Here is a 6,628-nt window from a genome sequence, read left to right as displayed (position 1 = left end):
CATGGATTATATGAAGATACATGTAAGGTAGGGGAAGGAAAATTTGGACATGGGGTGTTAAGGCATATGTCCCATGAATAGCTGTTAAAAAAACAGAAAACAGCTGCAGTATGAAAAAGTTCCATCTGCTGGTGAAAAAACAGTAGCGGTAAATAGGTAGAAATAGGATGAAACAAATTTACCTTGTCGGGTATTTATTGTACTGTAATGGCAGCTTCTAATCCTTATTGGGAGGATCTTATGAATCGATGTCATATCTATGATTTGGTTGCTGCAGCTCCCTCTCAGACATCACACAGTTCTTGGTTTAGGAGAGAAAGTGGCTCATGTGGCCTGAAACTCTTCTCAATAGATTCTACAATATTTATAGCAAAGCTGTATCTTTACTGTAGCACTAATATAAGCAATCAAAACAGAAAATAAACATGCTACATTTACCCTTGAATTATTAAAAAAAACTCTACACATAAAAAAGAAATGTAAACAGTAAAAAGATGTGCTTATTTAATAGTGTAGCTGTATACATTGTCTTAGTAATATTTATTGAACTATTTAAAAAAATTATTCATCAATTATTTTTTATATAAAAACTGCAAATGTGCTGGTGTGTTTGATTGGCTTGATGGAGTTTCAAGTACTGAACAGGGATTTGAAAATTTAAAATATGCTTAGTTCTTAAAATTATTCAGATTGACGATAGGATTAAACAAATCCTACTTATGACATCTGTACTTTTTCAAATAAGCTTTAAGACCATCTGAAACATAAAACTGATATTTGACTATTTGTTCTCAAGCCAAAAGTAACTTAATAATTAAGTGACCCCTAAAAATTTAAAATAATTTCTTTCCTATGTGCAAGACATTCATCATTGTTGAAAAATATGCAGATTCTCTTTTTGTTAAATCATCACTGCTTGTTTGGCCTATGGCAATACTGCCCCCATATGGGGAAAATATATATATATTTTGGACTTTGCCATCTAAAGCATGAGTTTGTGCAAACTGACCCTCTTACCGTGAGGAAAGACTGTTGCAACTTTCTGGTGCCCAAGTTCACACATCCTGTTTCAAAAAAATTGTAGAACTGCACTGGGACAATAATAGATAATGTTGAAGATGGGAACATGAGATGATATTTTTATTTTTTTCCAATCTTATCAAGGATCAGCTAGAAACAACCTGGACCAAAAGACATATATATACACATAATAACAACATGTCTAATTAATACCATTAAGTTAATCTTAACAGCCAGTTCTAGACACAAATATCCAAAGGGTGGTTAAATCCCTGTTTAAGTAACTCTTTGGTTAAATTTGTTCAATCGACCATTTAATCTCTAGCCATTAATATGCTGCACCCTTCTATGTTTACAAATGAAAGGCCAAATAGTGAAGGGAGCAGTATTCAGAAAGAGTTAGCAATTTGCAACCACACCTAAGTTGTTATTATAAAATTATTGAACTGCTGTAGACTTTTATTCGTGCTCTTAATCAGTTTGTGCCGTTATCTCAAGCGAAAGTAAGTTTGTGGTAAAAAAAAAATAAAAAATCAGATCAAAAAGTTGTGGCATTACCTAAAACAGCCCGTTGAGTCAAATGTTCCACTGAAAACAACTCTGCAAAGCAGAGGCCTAAAACCCCTTCACAGTGATGTAAAGGAGTCACCATTATAAATTCTTGATGGGACTTATTACGGTAGGTTTAAGTGGCAAGAACTATTTCACATAACTTGGGGCTAAATGTTTTTGGTTTTCTCCTGATTAAAGAGAACATAATTTCAAATATTGTCATGGTTCTGTGCTTTGTTAAGTTTTCTTTCTAACTTTTCAGTTTCACTGTGTCAGCAGTCGTTTCTCAATATGTGTGCTTTAGTGTTCTCATGTGCTCATGAAAAGTCATCAGCTTCAGGTCTAGTACTGTTCCAATTCCCAAGAACACAATACTGAGAACAGACAAAGTCCCCAGTTTTTTATTTCACCCCTCCCTCTTTACTGAGTATGCACCACAGCACCAGAGACTTCTTAATTCTCGATATCGACAGCTGTCCCAGCATGCATCATGGCAGCAGCAGCTTCCAGGCTGGCGCTCACACAGTTCACTTTTGGCTAATTGTTTCAACGATCTCCACAGTTCATGAAGCTTCATGTGAACATGTCACCACCTACTGGTGGAATGCATATCTACAGTTAGTGATAGAATCTATTTTTTTTTGCAATTGTTTTTCTTGTTTTGTTTTTTTTTTCATTTAAGTTCCTTTGAAATTTTTATTGATTGGTGTGTGTAATAAACTTTTGCAAGTTTTTGTGTGTAAAATGTCTTCAAAGAGAAAAATGATTTAAGCTACACTGTTATTCTGCCATTTTAGTGAAATAAGCTCAAGCATACATTGAAAGTGTTTGTGCAAATTGGGCAATGATAAGCAAAATGAAAGGAGGAAAACATTTTTATTCAAACATAATAGTTTTTCCACAGTTTTTGGCTTTAATCGGGTTGTAAGTTATTTGTTCAACCAATCTTTTGGTAAAACTAACAAATCCAATTTGGCAATGCTTTCACCCAATCTATGTTTTTAATAGGGCAAACCAATCCAAATTTGTTACATTAGCCAAAATACTTGTGTTTTATCAAGACTTTCAGAAGTCTGAAGTGGGTTTGGAACCAACGATTTCAGGAGTGGAAGGGCAAGTCTTAGAGCTGAAGCCACTAGCAAGTAACTCTATACAATTCACAGCAACTCTCCTACAAACTCCGACATCTTGACTGAATATTGAGGCTGTTTAAATGCCTGCCGAAGTTCTGGGCGAGCTGACCCACTTCCCGAAGTGGTCACGTGGTATGACGGGGTAGCGGGGCTTTGGATGTCTACTTTTTTGGCTCCTCCCCCAAATGATGCAAGCCTCGATGCCCACCTTGCGGGAAACACCCGCTCCACAACTCGACACACGCCTCGAAGCCTTGGATCATCTCATAACATCACTAGTATTAAGTTATAAGTCCTCTTTTCTGTTGCCGTTGTTCTATAAAAACACATTTTAAGATAATTTGAAACTTTGCTGCATAATAAAAAAAAAAATTCCTATGTTGAGAGGACCGGCGGAGCTCTGAGGCTAAAAGCAGCCGGGGCTAACCTTAGCCAGTCTGCAGCAGCCCTTTCTCGGCATAGTACCGCTGGCTCTGATGAGGATTTTTAAAAAAAAATTTTATGGCAAAATGTTAATTTGATTTGTTTTTCTCTGACTATGTTAATTATTATCCCCCCACTAAATGAAAAAAGTAAGAATTTATTATTGTCTAGAGACTATTAATAAAAGGAGGTGAAATGCAGCTCCAGACGAGTCAAGCTTATGGTGACGTCACAAGTACATTTCTGTTCCAATTGACCCATATTTATGCTGCAGAGTGCGGGCCAAGATGGCAGCCAGCGCACATGCGTCACTGTGAGCTCCTCTGAGTTTTAGGCACCACTTGCTTATAAACCACAACAAATTAACAGTACATCACTTTCAAGAACTGGTATGTGAAAGAAAAGACAATACGAGAGCTAAAGTCTGGTCCACTGTCCTTTCTAGGATTTTTAGGCCTTTTATCCTGTGCTAGCTAGCCAAATGTTAATACAGACAACAGGACAAAATGAAAAGAAAAAAGGAGTAACTTTTTGTTGAACTGGAGTGATGATTCTCCACTCAACTTATGCTGCCCTTTACCTGATGCTCCTCTTTCAAATCCTGCTTCCAAGAAAATACAATAACATACTGAGAGCTATTTAACAGTTAACGAGCAGGTTCATATCTCTGGAGCAAAAGATTAGCCATAACACTGAAGAGATAGTTGCTGTCAAAGAAAACATGGAAGGTATAGAAAATATAGCGAAGACAAATCATGACAAGTTGCAAACAAGATGAAAAAAAATTGAAGAAGTAGAATGTTACAAACGACACTGGAATCTAAATCTTTTTAATTTATCTTTTTAATCCTCTAACAAATCCTTAGAAGACCTAAGAAATCAGGTCTTCCAGATATTTGGGCAGATGGCTCCTGATGAAAAGAGCAAGCTGGGCTTTCTCGTCGACACGTTTCACTGACGTCCAACGTCCCAGAGAAGACAGGAGCCGCTGTGATGAAAGAGAAAAAGCTTTGACTTACGGAGGACCTGACCTATGGTGAAAGACAGCGACGTAATAAACTTTGGCCACTTGTTGAAAAAGCTCACAAAGATGGAAAGAAGACAGAATGGCGCGGTCCAGATGCGATCATTGAGGGAAAGAGAATCAATGCTGACTCCATGAAAGATTTCTAATGTGAGTCCCATGGGTTTGTCATTATCTCTTTACTTATAGAACTGAATGTTTTGTTCTTTCTTTCTCTGTTAGGGAGGAGGTTGGGAGGAAGAAAAGGAAAGGACAGAAAATGTTTGTTGACTTCTTGTTTACATGTTAACTGTTAAAGACACATTTTATGCAATGCATTCCAGTTTTATTTGCTTAGAAACTGATTACAGGTGCCTAAAAAGCAAACTTGTTCACATCTCGAAGCCTTTGCACTAACTTACTCTGAAGATAGTCTCACTTAATGTTCGTGGTTTGAGAAACCATATAAAAAAGGGGTTTTTTTTTTTTTTTTGAAAACCAATTGTTGTTTTTTTCTTTTTCCAGGAACCCCCTTCTGCGGCTCAGACGTTAAGTTTTGTAAAAGCCATTGGGGAGATAAAGCACGCATTTATCATGGTACACATAATTCTGCAGGCATTGCATTGCTACTCAATAAATTTACAGGAGACATTTTAGAAATTTACAAATCTAATAATGGTAGATGTTATATTATCTTATTCAAAATTAACAATAGTCTTTTTATAATATGTAGTGTAATGCTGTATGTTGCAGAAATCACATCCAAAATAAGGGATTTGCAAAGTAAAAATAAAGACACTCCTGAGTTTTGGTGGATATTTTAATGATGCTCTAGATGAAAGGATTGACAGAGAGAGTTTCCCAAATGTTCCTTTCAAGACCACACATTTTTTGTGAGCCAAGAATAATATGGAGCCTATTTGGAAGTTAAACTAAAGAAACTCATTGCTCTCCTACATCAACCAACTTCATCTATCTCCACACCACCACCAGTTTCAGGCCTAGGGGTAAACAGCCCTGTTTTTTGCTCCTATTCATGCATATCTATCAAAATTCAGCGCTATGTTTCCTGCCGAGGTCTGAGCGCCATTTCTCCTAATTGTCTTTTCTCTTCGTGTGACTTTTTCAGATTGAACTGTAATAGATGCACTGTGTTTCTTTCATCCAGATTGCTCTGAATTTACCTGGTCTATTACTAGAAGATCATCACAATCCAGAATGGATTTATGGCTAACCTCCTCTTCTTGTTCAGAATATATTTCTGAAATGAAGCATTCTTACGCTCCTTTATCTGACCACAAACTCATCTAAATACATTTAAATGGTTCCAAAGAAAGCAACAAGAAATTAAGGGGATACTGGACGCTAACTAATAACCTGCTTCAAAATAAAAATTTTCAAGATTCACTTAAATTGTTAGCTTCTGATATTTTTTCTGAAAACGAAATGAACAATATCCATAAATGGGAATATTAAAGAAATGGCCATCTTCTGCCGTACAAATACCAAAAAAAAAATAAAGACAAAAAAGAAAAGGAAATGATGTAAGAATTAAAAACCTTTCTATATAAAGCTAAATAAAGCAGAGCTAACTGGTTGGAGCATGGTGAGAGAAAATCTAGCATTTTTTTGCTCTTGAAATACGTAACCAGAAATGATCCAACATTTCAGCACTGAGAATAGACAATAAGTAAAATACTAATCCCAAAGACATAGCAAAGCATATGTGCTTTTTATGAGAACCTGTATAAATTTTAATATGAACCAGAACATTGTGAGAAATTTGTAGACAGTATTAAGGACTCTATCCCAAAGATCACAGAAGAATTCAAAAAATGTAAAAATCCTATCTCCAATCTGGAACTTTACGAAGCTTTGAAACATACGAATACCAGGAAATCCCCACAAATAGATGGTTTATCTGCTGAATTTTAAACATTTTTTGGGGATATTATTGAAACTCCACTTTTAAATTCATTTAAGGAATGTATATAAAATAATGTAATGACTTCAACTATGAAACAAGGTCTAATTAGCCTTATTCCAAAAACCCAACAAAGGCCCCCTATGTATTGAAAATTAAGTGCTTAAAATCTAATCTTGGAGTCTAAATGGATTTATGTCAAACTGAAACTTCAGTGATAACGTCAGATTAATCTTAGATTTACTTGACTGCTCAGATCATGTGGAGTCACAAGGAGTTACTGTTAGCCTGAAAAAGCAGGATAATTGTGAGATTAAACGCAGGCATAAATGATTTTAGCCGCTGGCAGGTGGGGTTAGTTTATTAGGCTAAGTTACTGTATTTCTTGATTTCTACAAAGAAATATGTAATTCTTTCTATGAAAGGAGGAGGATAAATCCATGAGGAAAAGCCTTTTGGGATAACATCTTTATGGACTCTGACTGGAAGAAGGCCTGGTTATCAGCATATACACTCACCGGCCACTTCATTAGGTACACCTGTCCAACTGCTCGTTAACACTTAATTTCTAAG

This window comes from Cyprinodon variegatus, unplaced genomic scaffold (assembly GCF_000732505.1).
Source record: "Cyprinodon variegatus isolate N-32 unplaced genomic scaffold, C_variegatus-1.0 Scaffold355, whole genome shotgun sequence".
Lineage (NCBI taxonomy): Eukaryota > Metazoa > Chordata > Actinopteri > Cyprinodontiformes > Cyprinodontidae > Cyprinodon > Cyprinodon variegatus.
Note: the sequence above shows the minus strand (reverse complement) of the source record.